We start from the raw sequence: 13,412 nt of genomic DNA on the forward strand, positions 1-13,412 counted from the left end.
TAATTTTAGCTGTTCATGGCGGTAAATATGCAGGTTATGGTCCTTGATATATAAAACAGTGGGAGCATAAATGTACACTAAAATAAGGTCTCGGGTGAATGATTAATTACGGCAGTTAAGAGCTGAGCAACTAGAATCTTCATTCATTCAGATAACATTGTCAGGAGCTTGATAGACTTCACATTCGTCTGGAAATGCAGCTTTTTCGTGACGGACTTCAAGTGAATAGGTTATGGATAAGCCTTTGGAGTTCGATATCAATGTTGTTGAAAAAAAACTCGCGCACAAGGGTTTGGAAAACTTCTTCGACTGACGAAAAGGGTGTCTAAGTCTAAAAGGTGAAACAACGTGGTTGCGCCTGGAGGAACGGTAGTGCTAGTTATCTGTGTCTACTTCCGAAATTTTGAACAGATTCTGTACATAGTATGAAAATTAATCATTAACCAGGTAGCATTTTGTTTCAATATTGAGAGAGGCACTATTTGACAAATTTCTAACACGTACATAAATAAATAAATAAATAAATAAAAATATATAATGTGCCTCAGCTTCCTTGTGTAAGCATTTTAATATGACGCCATTTAGTTTACCTGCGTGTAAATTTAGACGTTCCATTTTACTCTACAAGACGGCAGAATAAGCTGGACCTATCTTGGGCGATCTATGGTTGAGCTTCAATTAATTTTGTCGGATAAACACCAAATTAATGTATTAACAGAGATTTTTAACATGCCAACATCGTACGGCTTAGTGTCGAATGGACTTCTCTTTGCCTTTCAAAAATTAAACTACCTCTGCCAGGTATGAACCCACGATCTTGGGATCCAAAGGGCGACACTACCACTGATCTACGAGGGAGTTATTTTGAACGCGTAATCTATATATATATAAAATAGCTTGTCCTGACTGACTGACTGATTCATCATCGCCGAGCCAAAACTACTGGACATAAAGAAATGAAATTTTGGGGTTACATTCATATTAATATGTAAGTGCTCGCTAAGAGAGGATTTTTGGATATTCCGTGGCTAAGGGGGTGAAAAAGGGGGTTAATTTTTAAAATGAGAATATCTGTATCTCAAAAACTTAAAGGTTTAGAGTAATAAAAATTGGCATTTAGAATCTTCTTTAAAAATAAGGAAATACGTATTTTTTGTTTTCAGAAAATCCTAATAGGAGGGGTGAAAACGGTGAAAAAGGGATTGAATGCCTTTAATCAGGATACCGGTAATTATATCTCAGAAACTAAAGATATTACAGACCTGAAAATTGGTACACTTGATCTCTTTTGAAAATAAAGAAACACGTATTTTTTTGTTTCAGGAAAATCCAATTAATGGGAGGGGAAAAGGGGGGGTGAATTATTGAAATGAGTGTATCAATATCTCAAAACTTTTAAAGTTTACAGATGTAAAAATTGGTATTTAGAATTTGCATTATAAATAAAGAAACACGTATTTTTTTGTTTTCGGAAAATCCCAATAGGAGGGGTGAAAAGGGGTGAAAAATGGGTTGAATGCCTTTAATGACGATACTTATATCTCAGAAACTGAAAATATGACAGACCTGAAAATTGGTGTTTGGGATATCCTTTAAAAATAAAGAAACACGTATTCTTTTGTTTTTGGAAAATCCAATTAATGGGGGGTGTGAAAAGGGGGTGAATTTTGAAAATGAGTGTATCTATATCTCAAAACTTTTGAAGTTTATAGATGTAAAAATTAGTATTTAGAATCTCCTTTAAAAATAAAGAAACACGTCATTTTTTGTTTTCGGAAAATCCCAATAGGAAGGGTGGAAAAGGGTGAAAATGGGTTGAATGCCTTTAATGAGGTTACTTATATTTCAGAAAATGATATTACAGACCTAAAAATTGGTATTTGGGATCCACTTTAAAAATAAGGAAACAGGTATTTTTTCGTTTTTGGAAAATCCAAATAATGGGGGGGGGGGGGTGAATTCTTAAAAAGAGTGTGTCTACATCTTAAAACTTTAAAAGTTTACAGATGTATAAATTGGTATTTAGAATGTCCTTTAAAAATAAATAAACATGTATTTTTTTGTTTTCGGAAAATCCTAATAGGAGGGGTGAAAAGGGGTTGAATGCCTTTAATGAAGATACTTATATCTCAGAAACTGAAGATATTACAGTCCTGAAAAAAGGTATTTGGGATCTCCTTTAAATATAAAGAAACATGTACTTTTTGTTTTTGGAAAATCCAAATAGTGGAGGGTTGAAAGGGGGGTGAATTTTTAAAATGAGTGTATCTGTATCTCAAAACTTTCAAAGTTTACAGATGTAAAAATTAGTACTTATAATCTACTTTCAAAATAAAGGAACACGTATTTCTTTGTTTTCCGAAAATCCAAATAGGAGGGGTGAAAAGGGGTGAAAAATAGTTTAATACCTTTAATAAGGATAATTTCACAGAAACTGAAGATGTTACAGACCTGAAAATCGGTATTTGGTATCTCCTTTATAAATAAAGAAACGTGTATTTTTTGTTTTTAGAAAATCCAAATAGTGGGAGGGGGGGGTGAAAGGAACGAGTATTTTAAAAATGAGTGTATCTATATCTCAAAACCTCAAAAGTTTGCACATGTAAAAATTGATATTTAGAATCTCCTTTAAAAATAAAAGAACACGTATTTTTTTTTCGGAAATCCCAATAGGAGGGGTGAAAAGTGTGAATAAGGGGTTGAATGTCTTTAATGAGGATACTTATATCTCAGAAACTGAAGATATTACAGGCCAGACAGTTAGTAAATGGAATCTCCTTTAAAAATACAGAAACATTTATTTGTTTTGTTTTTGGAAAATCTAATTAATGGGGGTTAAACAGGAGTGACAAATTGGGGTGAATTTTTAGAAAGACTATATCTACAGTATATCTCAGAAATGTAAAATGTTGCAGACGTAAAAATTGTTATTTGGAATCTCCTGTTAAACTAAAGAATCAGGTATTCTCGGAAAATCCAATGAAGGTTGGGGGGGGGGGTGAAAAATTGAAATATTTATTGAATTAATTGTATGAGGATACTTACATCTAATAAAAACTAAAGTTGTTACAGACGTGAAAATTGGTATTTATATCTTCCTTAAAAATAAAACGACGAGTTTGGGGGGGGGGCGGGGGAAAATCATTTTTGGGGGCGAGTGTGAAAAGGAGTTGAATTCGTTTCATGAGGACACCTATATCAAAAACTGAAGATAATCGGTATTTAGAAGATCCTTTACTATTAAAGAAACAAGTATTTTTTGCCGGAAAATTCACTTAAGGGGGGCGGGGAGTGTGAAAGTAAGTGAAAAAAGTGAATTATTTTTATGGGAATACTTATATCTCAAAACTGAAGGTAACACACGTGAACATTGGTATTTGTAATCTCCTTTAAACATAAAGGAACACGTTTCCTTTTCTTTTTTTTTTTTGGGTGGGGGGAGGTAAATCAACTTAAGCGCGGTGGGGTGAAAACGGAGGTGAGACCAATTGATTTTACTGTTCCTAATGTACTTATAAGGAGCCTCCGTGGCTCAGGCGGCAGCGCGCTGGCTTCTCACCGCTGGGTTTCGTGGTTCAAATCCCGGTCACTCCATGTGAGATTTGTGCTGGACAAAGCGGAGGCGGGACAGGTTTTTCTCCGGGTACTCCGGTTTTCCCCGTCATCATTCATTCCAGCAACACTCTCCAATATCATTTCATTTCATTTGTCATTCATTTAATCATTGCCCCAGTGGAGTGCGACAGGCTTCGGCAGGGCTTATTCATTCCATTCCTGACCCGGTTGAATGACTGGAAACAGGCTGTGGATTTTCAATGTACTTATTCTGATCATAAACCGATCATTTTTAATATCTCCTGGGTTCGTTTTCAAGAGCCATCTTTTCCTTTGGAGAACCTTCTTAGATTACAGTGGATTCTTCTGGCATATAAACAAAAATTTAAACACATTTGAAATAAACGATAGCTATATGATTGACCGTGCAATTGTTCACCTCTGTAATAAGGTCAATAATGCACGGAAGTATGTCATTCGTATCGCCAGAAGTCCTGCGCACTTGCCTAGGGGCGACAATGGTGCTGGTCATACTGCCATCAATGACAACGGCAGCAGATGTAATTTACCGCCAAGTAGAGGTTCAGTACCGCCAAGGCATCCAAGACGACACCACGCCGGATCTCCTCAAGGATTTGATCCACATTAAAAATGCTTATAGGAAAAGATGGCAAAGATTTAGGGACCCAACTGACAGGGTGGAATACCTGGACCTATCCCGGGAAGTACGAAATCGATTGCTGGAGAAAAGATTGAAAAATGGGAGGAACGTTGCCGCAATCTCTCAGCAAACGAGTCAGATCGCAAATTTTGGCGGAATCTCTCAGAAAACGAGTCAGATCGCGAATATCGGTGGGTTATATATAAAACGATAAGCATTCAATTATAAATTTCAGTTATAATACCGTAGCGAAGCACGGGTATCTTGCTAGTATATACATATGGAGGTCGGATTAAGTCCAGTTGGACAAGGGAAACAAATACACCGCTCGGTTCAAGGAAGACAATAAGAGGTTGCTGATGTTAAACACTTCGAAGCCCAGCCAGAACACGTATCTTCCAAAATACATATTGTAACATTTTCCTGTACATATATGCTTTGTGTATTACTGCAGTATATTTTCGCATTTTTGTGCATACTTAAGAGCTACTGTTCTGCCATATGATAAAATAAAACCGTTGAACTTTCCGTCTTATTTAGTTCGGCACTTTGAGAACATTCCTTGTGAGTGAAAAAATGTAACATAGGTAAAGAAGTGACATATATTCATACCTCACACATTGGCGAATTCGAAGTCGAAGAACTATATCCACAATTACTCGATATCACGCAGCATAAACTACGGAGTAGCAATCACATGTTCGCATTCACATTCAATGTTCGCAATCAAAGTAAATCCAAGTAAACGTCCAACTGCATCAACAGAAGTAAAACAGTAGAAGATGCAACGCAGCACTTGAAGGGGGAACCGTTTTAACTTCATAAATTAAAACCAAGCAAACAAATCGACATGTCAAACTATGCTCGCGATGACATGGGATTTCAGAATATACTTCAATGTAGATAACAGCTTAGTTCTTCAGCCAAGGGACTACACTTCTTATCACTTGCGTTGGCCAATTATCTTGCCTTCCTGCTGTCTATCGGCAAAGAAAGTAGATTTCACATAAGAGTAGGGTTGTAACATAAATTATCAGTTGTTACAACACTCCTGAAGCTCTCAAGGTTTAACACATTACAAATACGCGGGCCATCCAGAAATTAACTTTTCCTATTTCTTTCCTTGTAAAGGGAACGTATTTGGCCGGGAAATATCAGCATGCGGACAGATCCATGACGTAGCAATCATATACCGGTCGGAGAAGTCCCGCCTGGTGTCAGTAGCGTAGCAGCAGTGGTTCGAAATGGTGGCTCGTATTCTTTCCCCCGTCGTCTGCGACGTTCGGTCTGTGATAAAGGTTCTACGGATATTGCGATGGCCAATTCAGAACCAGAGGCGTGGAACGCCCAGTGTAGGTGTTGTACTGACCCATGGCAATGCTCGCCCACATACGGCTTGGCGCTCAGCAACTGTTCTGCAGGAGTTCGCCAGGGAGGCGTTTGATCATTCACCGAACAGTTCTGATCATGCTCCCAAGGATTTTAATCTTTTCTTACACCTCAAGAAATTCCTGTCTTGCTGTCAGCATTTTCGTATGGACGAAGGGCTGAAGACGAATGCCACACGCTAGTTCCATTCCCAGGAGGCAGACTTCTACGACAACGGCATACAAAAGTTCACCCCACGATATGACAAGCGGCTAAATTCTGGTGGTGATTACGTCAAAAATTAGCTCCAACACTGCTACATCGCGTGCTAAGAACATTTATCATGTCCTGTCTTTTTCTAAAAATTAGGTAACTTAATTTCTGGATGGCCCTCGTATTAATGCATGATAATAAATGAGTAGAAGAATATGCTCCTTCCTGGCCTTCTTCCCTAATTTATTACAGCCGGCACTTACTGTGGATGTGGACTAGTTTTAGGGCCGGATGTCATTCCTAATACCGAACCTAATGAGGAGGGATGTGTGGGGTGCTGTGTGTAGGTGAAGACAAGTGCATTAAGACGAACCAGAGGTATTAACCGTACGTAGTTAACAGGTTTACCTTCAAATATTATGTTAAACAATGAGTTAATCAAAGAGGTGAATAGTTTCTGTTTGTTGAGTTAAACCATCAGTAAAATTGGCTCAAGCAGTCCAGAAATTCGCCGAAGACTTTTCCTTGGAAGAGCAGCATTCAAAGGCCTGGATAAGATCTTCAAGTATTCGGATGTATCTCTGCACACTGAAGTCGGAATGGTTTGCCATAGCTGCATATAGTTGTGGAAGTTGGACCATAAGGAAACAAGATAGGAAACATACTGATGCATTTGAGCTCTGGTGATGGAGAATATATATTGCGTATCCCTTGGTCAGCCAAGAAGAATAATGCATAGGTCATTCGGAAGAGGCTTTCATTAGAAGATTACAGCTGCCATATTTCTGACACATTATGAGACGGTCTGATTCATTGGAAAATACCAGGATGCTTGGAGAGAAGGAGCGGTGTCGGAAACAAGGGCGGCGAGCATGGTGATGGATGGACTCTATCAAATCCAACAAGAACATGTCACTGAAGGATCTAAATAATATGTTGTTGAAGCCCGAAACATCTGGAGGCAGCCCATCCATGCAGTTCCCAGGAGTCATCATCATCATCATCATCATCATCATCATCATGTTAAAATTACCTGGCCCGTTGGGGAATCTAACGAAGACCATCTGAACTGAAGGCCAGTACGCTGGCCATTCACCCAAGGAATAGTAAGACCATCAAAGAGATTGTAACTTCTCGTAAACATTATACCACTCCAGTCGGTAACGAGAACAGTTGACTAAGGAAAGTCGCAAAGGAAACATGGCAACTAAAGCCGGACATAATAGGAGGACCAAGTCAGGGTCCTTTTACTGACACATTCAATTTAAGAGTTTGAGAGACCCCACATATTAATGCTAATTGTGTGTGTCTATTTCGTCTGAGAAAGGAGTAAATAGCAGGGGTTAAGAAAGTAAGCCTTTGTTCAGAATATATTTAAGATCAACTTGCTGTGCAACTGTTCATTACCATCCAGATTACAGAGGACAATATGATATTGATGAACAACAGCAATAGTTCCGAAATAGGAGGCAACACAGCTACTGTTGAAATAATTTTATTATGATCGTATGAGCTCGGTGACCGTATGCAAGCATTTTGATTAGATCCACCAGATTACAGGAAAACTGATCTCTGTTGGACTCATATGTCTGAGTTTTAATTAATTTTGTCGGGTAAGATACAACAGCGTTACCACACATCTTTTATGGGTCTACATTGTACGGCCTGTAGTGTCGACAGATTTGTTTCCACCCTTCAAAAATACCATTGCCTCCAGATTGAACCTACCATCTTGGGATCTGAATGCCGACACTCAACTATTGAGCCACGAAGAGGAGGGATGAAACCTCGATTAATAAAAAATCAAAAAAAAACAGGCATACTTAAAATTAGCTACCCTTACAATCGAGCTGTCCGATAATGTTCGCAGTTATTTTGTTTGAAGTGGAAACTGTTCTCTTGAACAGTCTCTCAACTTCCAAGGTCGTTATTCCACCCACATGAGAGATTATATGACGTCCATCCCCTCGAGAGTAAGGAACACGTGTGGTCCCACATCGACCGTTCTGACGCAGATATTTTCTAACTAGAGCTTTTGAGTACACAGTACTTCCAGAAGTGACCCTTTACGTTTTCTTTACATCTGCTAGTGATAATGTTGCTAGAATAATACTGCAATCTCGGCAGTTAAGGGATGTGTCGCGATTTTACTAAATCACATACACCACATAATGTGTTATTGCCCTTAATCTCTTCTATTATCTTCCCATCATTTATCAGCAATTGTTATAACGATATTTTGTGTCTTTGTTACGGTTTGGGTCCCTGTAGCAGCTGTGATAGTTTTCACGAAGCTAATAATAATAATAATAATAATAATAATAATAATAATAATAATAATAATAATAATAATAATAATAATAATAATAATAATAGTGACGAACTGCGGCCTCCCCTGCAATAAGTTTACACTTCTTACTCTTCCGCTGCGCTCGCTCTAGCCCTTACTCACCGAACTTGTGTAGCCGTCACCAATTTCGCTCTCCGGATTGGTACCCCTTCCTGTGTCCAGTCGGCTGCCTATAAAAGGGAGTTTTCCATGAGTGTGACGATGAACCTGTATCATTGCGCGTGCTGGCTAGTAGCAAGGTAACGACAATCTTCAAAATGTAAAGACTGCCTCAAATCTTGGTGACTCCTCTCCTGGTTGAGGGAGATATTTTATAGGTTTTAAAGTGTCATTTAACGGTTATGGTAGGAACTTTGGGTTTTTTAATTATGTGTGTAAGGAATATCTGTGGCATTGAGCGAATATTAGGCAAGTGCTTATTCACCAAGCGGACCTAATGTAAACACCGGAACTTGAATGTAAATTTCATGAGGATGCTCGAGAGACTTACCCTCGGTATCCTTCCCCATTTTCCTTCCCCATTTTATCTACGATAAAGTATTTTCTAAATTTAAGCCCTTGTCGACCATTCTGGATCCTAGCTTTGATTTTCTTCTAGTCGCAGCGTAGTATGGGCATAACCCCTGTTCCAATCGGGCAACCGTGCGCTGGTAGGTTGTTATGCATTATCTGTCCTTGTTGGGATCCCGTGCGATCCTGGATTCATTGCCTTTCTCCTCCGGAGTTAATTTTTTCCTTTGTCCAGTTTTGTAGCATGAGATTAGCTATTGTATTCAAGGGAGGAATCCCAGTTACGGTTCAGTTGTGGGAACTTGTTTCGTAGTTCCCCCGTTCGATTCGTAGTTCCCTTGCGGTACGTGAATATACCAAATTGGAATATCTATCTAGTAAAATGGAACTTGAAAACCCACTCTGTGTACACTTCTTCACTTTACAGATCTCTCCACAGCACTAGCGTTATTGTTAACTTGTTAGTTTTCGAGACTAATTCTCCTAAAATCCTTAAACTTGTTATTACTTTACAGAGTTCATTGACTGTTTATTTAATATCATTTTAGATATTAATTTTTTTGCTATCTTGTAAGTTGATTTAAAAAGGAAGAGTGAAAAGATCATTGAAGATACTCTACAAATTGAGGAATTTATTCTCCTCCAATCTATCCCGTGCAGCCATGACGCCCTGCCGTTTACTAAAACCTAATCGGTGCTGTTATAATAATAAACAGAGGTGATGTCATTTAATTCTGTATTGTAATTTCACGCATAAGACAGGATGTGGTTTACGTTTGTAGTTATTGTTGTTGATGATAAAATGATTAGGTATAATTACATTTATGAAATAGAAGTGATCAGTACTTATTTTTATGTTTCGTTTTGCCGTGCTAAGGAGAATGTGGCTAGCTTTATTATTATTATTATTATTATTATTATTATTATTATTATTATAAAAAAGAAGTGATCAGTGTCTACCGAGCGGAGTGGCCGTGCGTATTAGGGCGCTACGGTTATCGAGCCAAGTTCTGCATGCGGGTAACAAGTGGGTTCGAAGCCTACCGTTGGCTGTCATGAGAATTGTTTTCTGTGGTCTACCATTTTCACTTCCAAGCAGATGCATGGACAGTTCCTATTCATAGGCCACAGAAGATTCCTTCCACCTCCCTACTCAATTTCATTCATCATTCATTTCATTTTCAATGGCTCCTAAATTGATGTTGGCGACAGGAAGGCCATCCAGCCTTTAAAACGTTCCATACAATTTCATTTCACCTCATACCCGACCCCATCTCAGAAAATGGGATTAAAGGATAGACATGCAAATGTGATCAATGTGTGTTTCAGTAGAGTTCACGCGCTAAAGAGACTTTTTTTTTTACAAGTTGCTTTACGTCGCACCGACACAGATAGGTATTATGGCGACGATGTGATAGGAGTGGGAAGAAATCGGCCGTGACCTTAATTAAGGTACAGTCCCAGCATTTTCCTGGTGTGAAAATGGGAAACCACGGAAAACCATCTTCAGAACTGCCGACGGTGGGATTCGAACCCAGTATCTCCCAAATAGTGGATACTGGTTGGGACCTCAGCGGCTGCAGCTATCGAGCTCGGTCTAACGAGAATGCGATTATGATTATGATTATGATGATGATGATGATGATGATGATTATTATTATTATTATTATTATTAAGTATAATGTATACTCAAAAATATTATAGCTTTTGTCCTTTATCTCGTTATCTTAAGATTGCATTTATTGAATAAAACGATGTGGAAGGGGGTCGTGATTCATATCCGGACATGGCCATGTGGTCGCCAACATAAACCACACTTGCTACACTGCTATGCTTTGGCTCTACTCACTGCACCTGCAAGTGTCACGTCATCTGCCCTGCATGCGTTCTGGAGACATTCCAGCTTGCCATAATTGCACTACTTGAATGTAGGCTGCTCTTGAAATAGAGGATCTTTGGTGGAGAGCTACTGGATTATAAGCCCCATCATAGGTGAAAGAGGAAGAATTCGACTTTCGAAGAATGAAGGTATCGGCTAAAGAATGCGATGGGTCATACAAAATATGAAAATAAAAGATCCATGGGTCTCGGAAACGTGATATTGTTGAGGCCAAAGGAGGATAAGAGTTGGCAGCGGATAGGAAAATGAAAGAGAGGAACCAGGAAGGAGCAAATGGGAGTAATGCCAGATTAAGCTGGGTCAACGTCACTAGCTCGTGCCACCTGAATGTGTTTTTGTTTCTTTATCCATGAGATTGCGGTAATTGTTAATATTAGATTATAAAACTAAGCTAGGAGGGTGTGATTAGCAGTGGCCTAACTGCTGACTTTCTACCCGGACGGCTGAGGTTCGATACTGGTCAAACCAGGAGAGGAATTTTCAGATGAAGGGCATCCTTCTTTAAATTTCCGGCCGCTACAGAAAGACTCGAAGGACCCCACAATTCCCTGGGATAAGCCGAACAGAGCTATTTCGACTCCATGGCAGAATTGTCAGCATCCAGAACGTCGGTTCAGAGGGCCTCGGGTTCGATTCCCGGCCGAGTCAGGGATTTTAATCGCGCCTAGTTAATTGTTCGGACTCGGTGACTGGGTATTTGTCTTTGTTCCAAAACACTCCTTTTCATACACAAACAAGAATACAACACACTACCAGCCACCACAGAAATACGAATACATCACTCCATGTAGGGTAGGCGTCATGAAGGAAATCGGACGTAAAACACGTCCAAATTCACATGTGAGGACATAGTTCGTACCCGCAACTGCGCAGAGGAAAAAGCGGCAGAGTGTATTGGATAGGCCTATAGGAAGTATTGTAATCTGACTTTATTAAATGCTTAAGAAAAAATGAGATTGATGGTGGTGGTTGTTTTAAGAGGAAGTACAGTTAGGCAGCCATCCTCTATTAACACCCATTAGAGAGGAAAAAACTGAAGGGGTTCGACACTTCGAAAATTGAAGGGAACGTTCAAGGAAAGACAAGGGCCACGAAAGGCATGGAAATTAAAGACTCCCTAGGATTAGCAAACCTAATACGTCGCGGTCAGAAAAGTACAAGAGTTGACCAAGGGAGGTCGGACAGGATAGGCGAAAGTGAGGAGCCTGGCACAAGTATGCGGAAGCAATGCCGGGACTCGGCTAAGGGCCCCGTGGTCGCCAACTCCCTCTCCCTTGTTAAGAGACCCTGTGGCCCCTTTTATTTACCTCTTAACGACAGGCAGGGTTTACCGTGGGTGTTATTGTACGGCCCCCGCGCACAGGGGGAAATTAGATAGGCAATCCAATCTTGGGCGGCAGGTAACTCAACTAGGCCTACGTTCTTAAGTGTTGTAATAATAAATGGTTGATTGTTTGGACCGAGAAAGCCAGCGTAGCCACGAAGTCCTCCAGTTTCCCTTGACACGTGACACAGTCATTTTAAAATTAGTCATATTTGGCTGGGATTCGACATGCGACACCTTAGTAAGAAGTTCTCAATAAAATAAAGAGACTTATTTTCTACGTACATCACTAGCCTGTTGCTGTTCCATGCATCTGTCTCTTGGTTCACATCAGAGTAAAATGTAGCTCTGTCTTGATGGCCGTGGGAGTATGGAAGCTGCTGAGTGCTGAGTAATGACGTTCAGAGCACGACTACCGCATCCAGATGTTATGAAAGTAACTACTCATAGGGCCGATAGTGCTGCAGTGACACATTCTTGTTCAGTAACGAAAGTAATAGCAAACTACCTCACTCATGCCACGTAAAACAAACCCAAACGAACAAATAACAAGCGGTATCTAGTATCAGGGTAATAATTCCTTTTACTCTGCTGTAAGTCACTGATATGCCACGAAGTGTACTAGAATTCAACAGAATAATTAGTTTTGAGTGAAATTCAGCCTTTCACTTGGAATGACCGTGCAGAAACAACTGAAACAAACGGGTGATCCTCTGTCCCTTTTAAAATCATGATACTTGATTAAAAGTCGCACACTCAATTCATCCATATATCTGCATCCCAATGGGATGGTTCCGTAATTACACACCAAATTTAAATTAAATGCGCATTCTTTCAGCGCTGGACTTCCAATAGAAGTTCAAGTGTCAATGGAAACCTCACAGTACATTGCTTATTAGAATTGGGAGCTGGATTTCGAACTTTTAAACTATTTTCTTTCTTTTTTCAATCTTTTTTTACAAGTTGTTTTATGTCACACCGACACAGATAGGTCTTATGGTGACGATGGGAGAGGAAAGGGCTAGGAGTGGGAAGGAAGTAGCCGTGGCCTTAATTAAGGCACAACCCCAGCATTTGCCTAGTGTGAAAATAGGAAACCACGGAAAACCATCTTCAGGGCTGCCAACAATGGAGTTCGAACCCACTATCTCCCGAATGCTGGATACTGGCCGCACTTAAGCGACTTCAACTATCGAGCTCGGTCAATCTTCTTTACTTCGCACCGAAACAGATAGGTCTTATGGAGACGATGGTATAGGAGTGGGAAGGAAGCCTTAATTAAGGTGTGAAAATGGAGAATCAATGGAAAACCGTATTCAGGGTTGCCAACAGTGGGGTTCGAATCCACCATCTCACGAATGTAAGCTGTTAGCTACGTGTATTAACGATGATGAAATCTGCTACGTTTTCAAAAAAAAGACTTCCGGGGTAAAGAGAAGCTTCCAATTCTGTCTTGCAACGAACACTCACTACGTGACCTTTCAAAATCTGACGAAGCTAGTTAAACACTATCGTTTATGTTTTAAAGGTG

This window comes from Anabrus simplex, chromosome 8 (genome assembly GCF_040414725.1).
Source record: "Anabrus simplex isolate iqAnaSimp1 chromosome 8, ASM4041472v1, whole genome shotgun sequence".
NCBI classification, from domain to species: domain Eukaryota; kingdom Metazoa; phylum Arthropoda; class Insecta; order Orthoptera; family Tettigoniidae; genus Anabrus; species Anabrus simplex.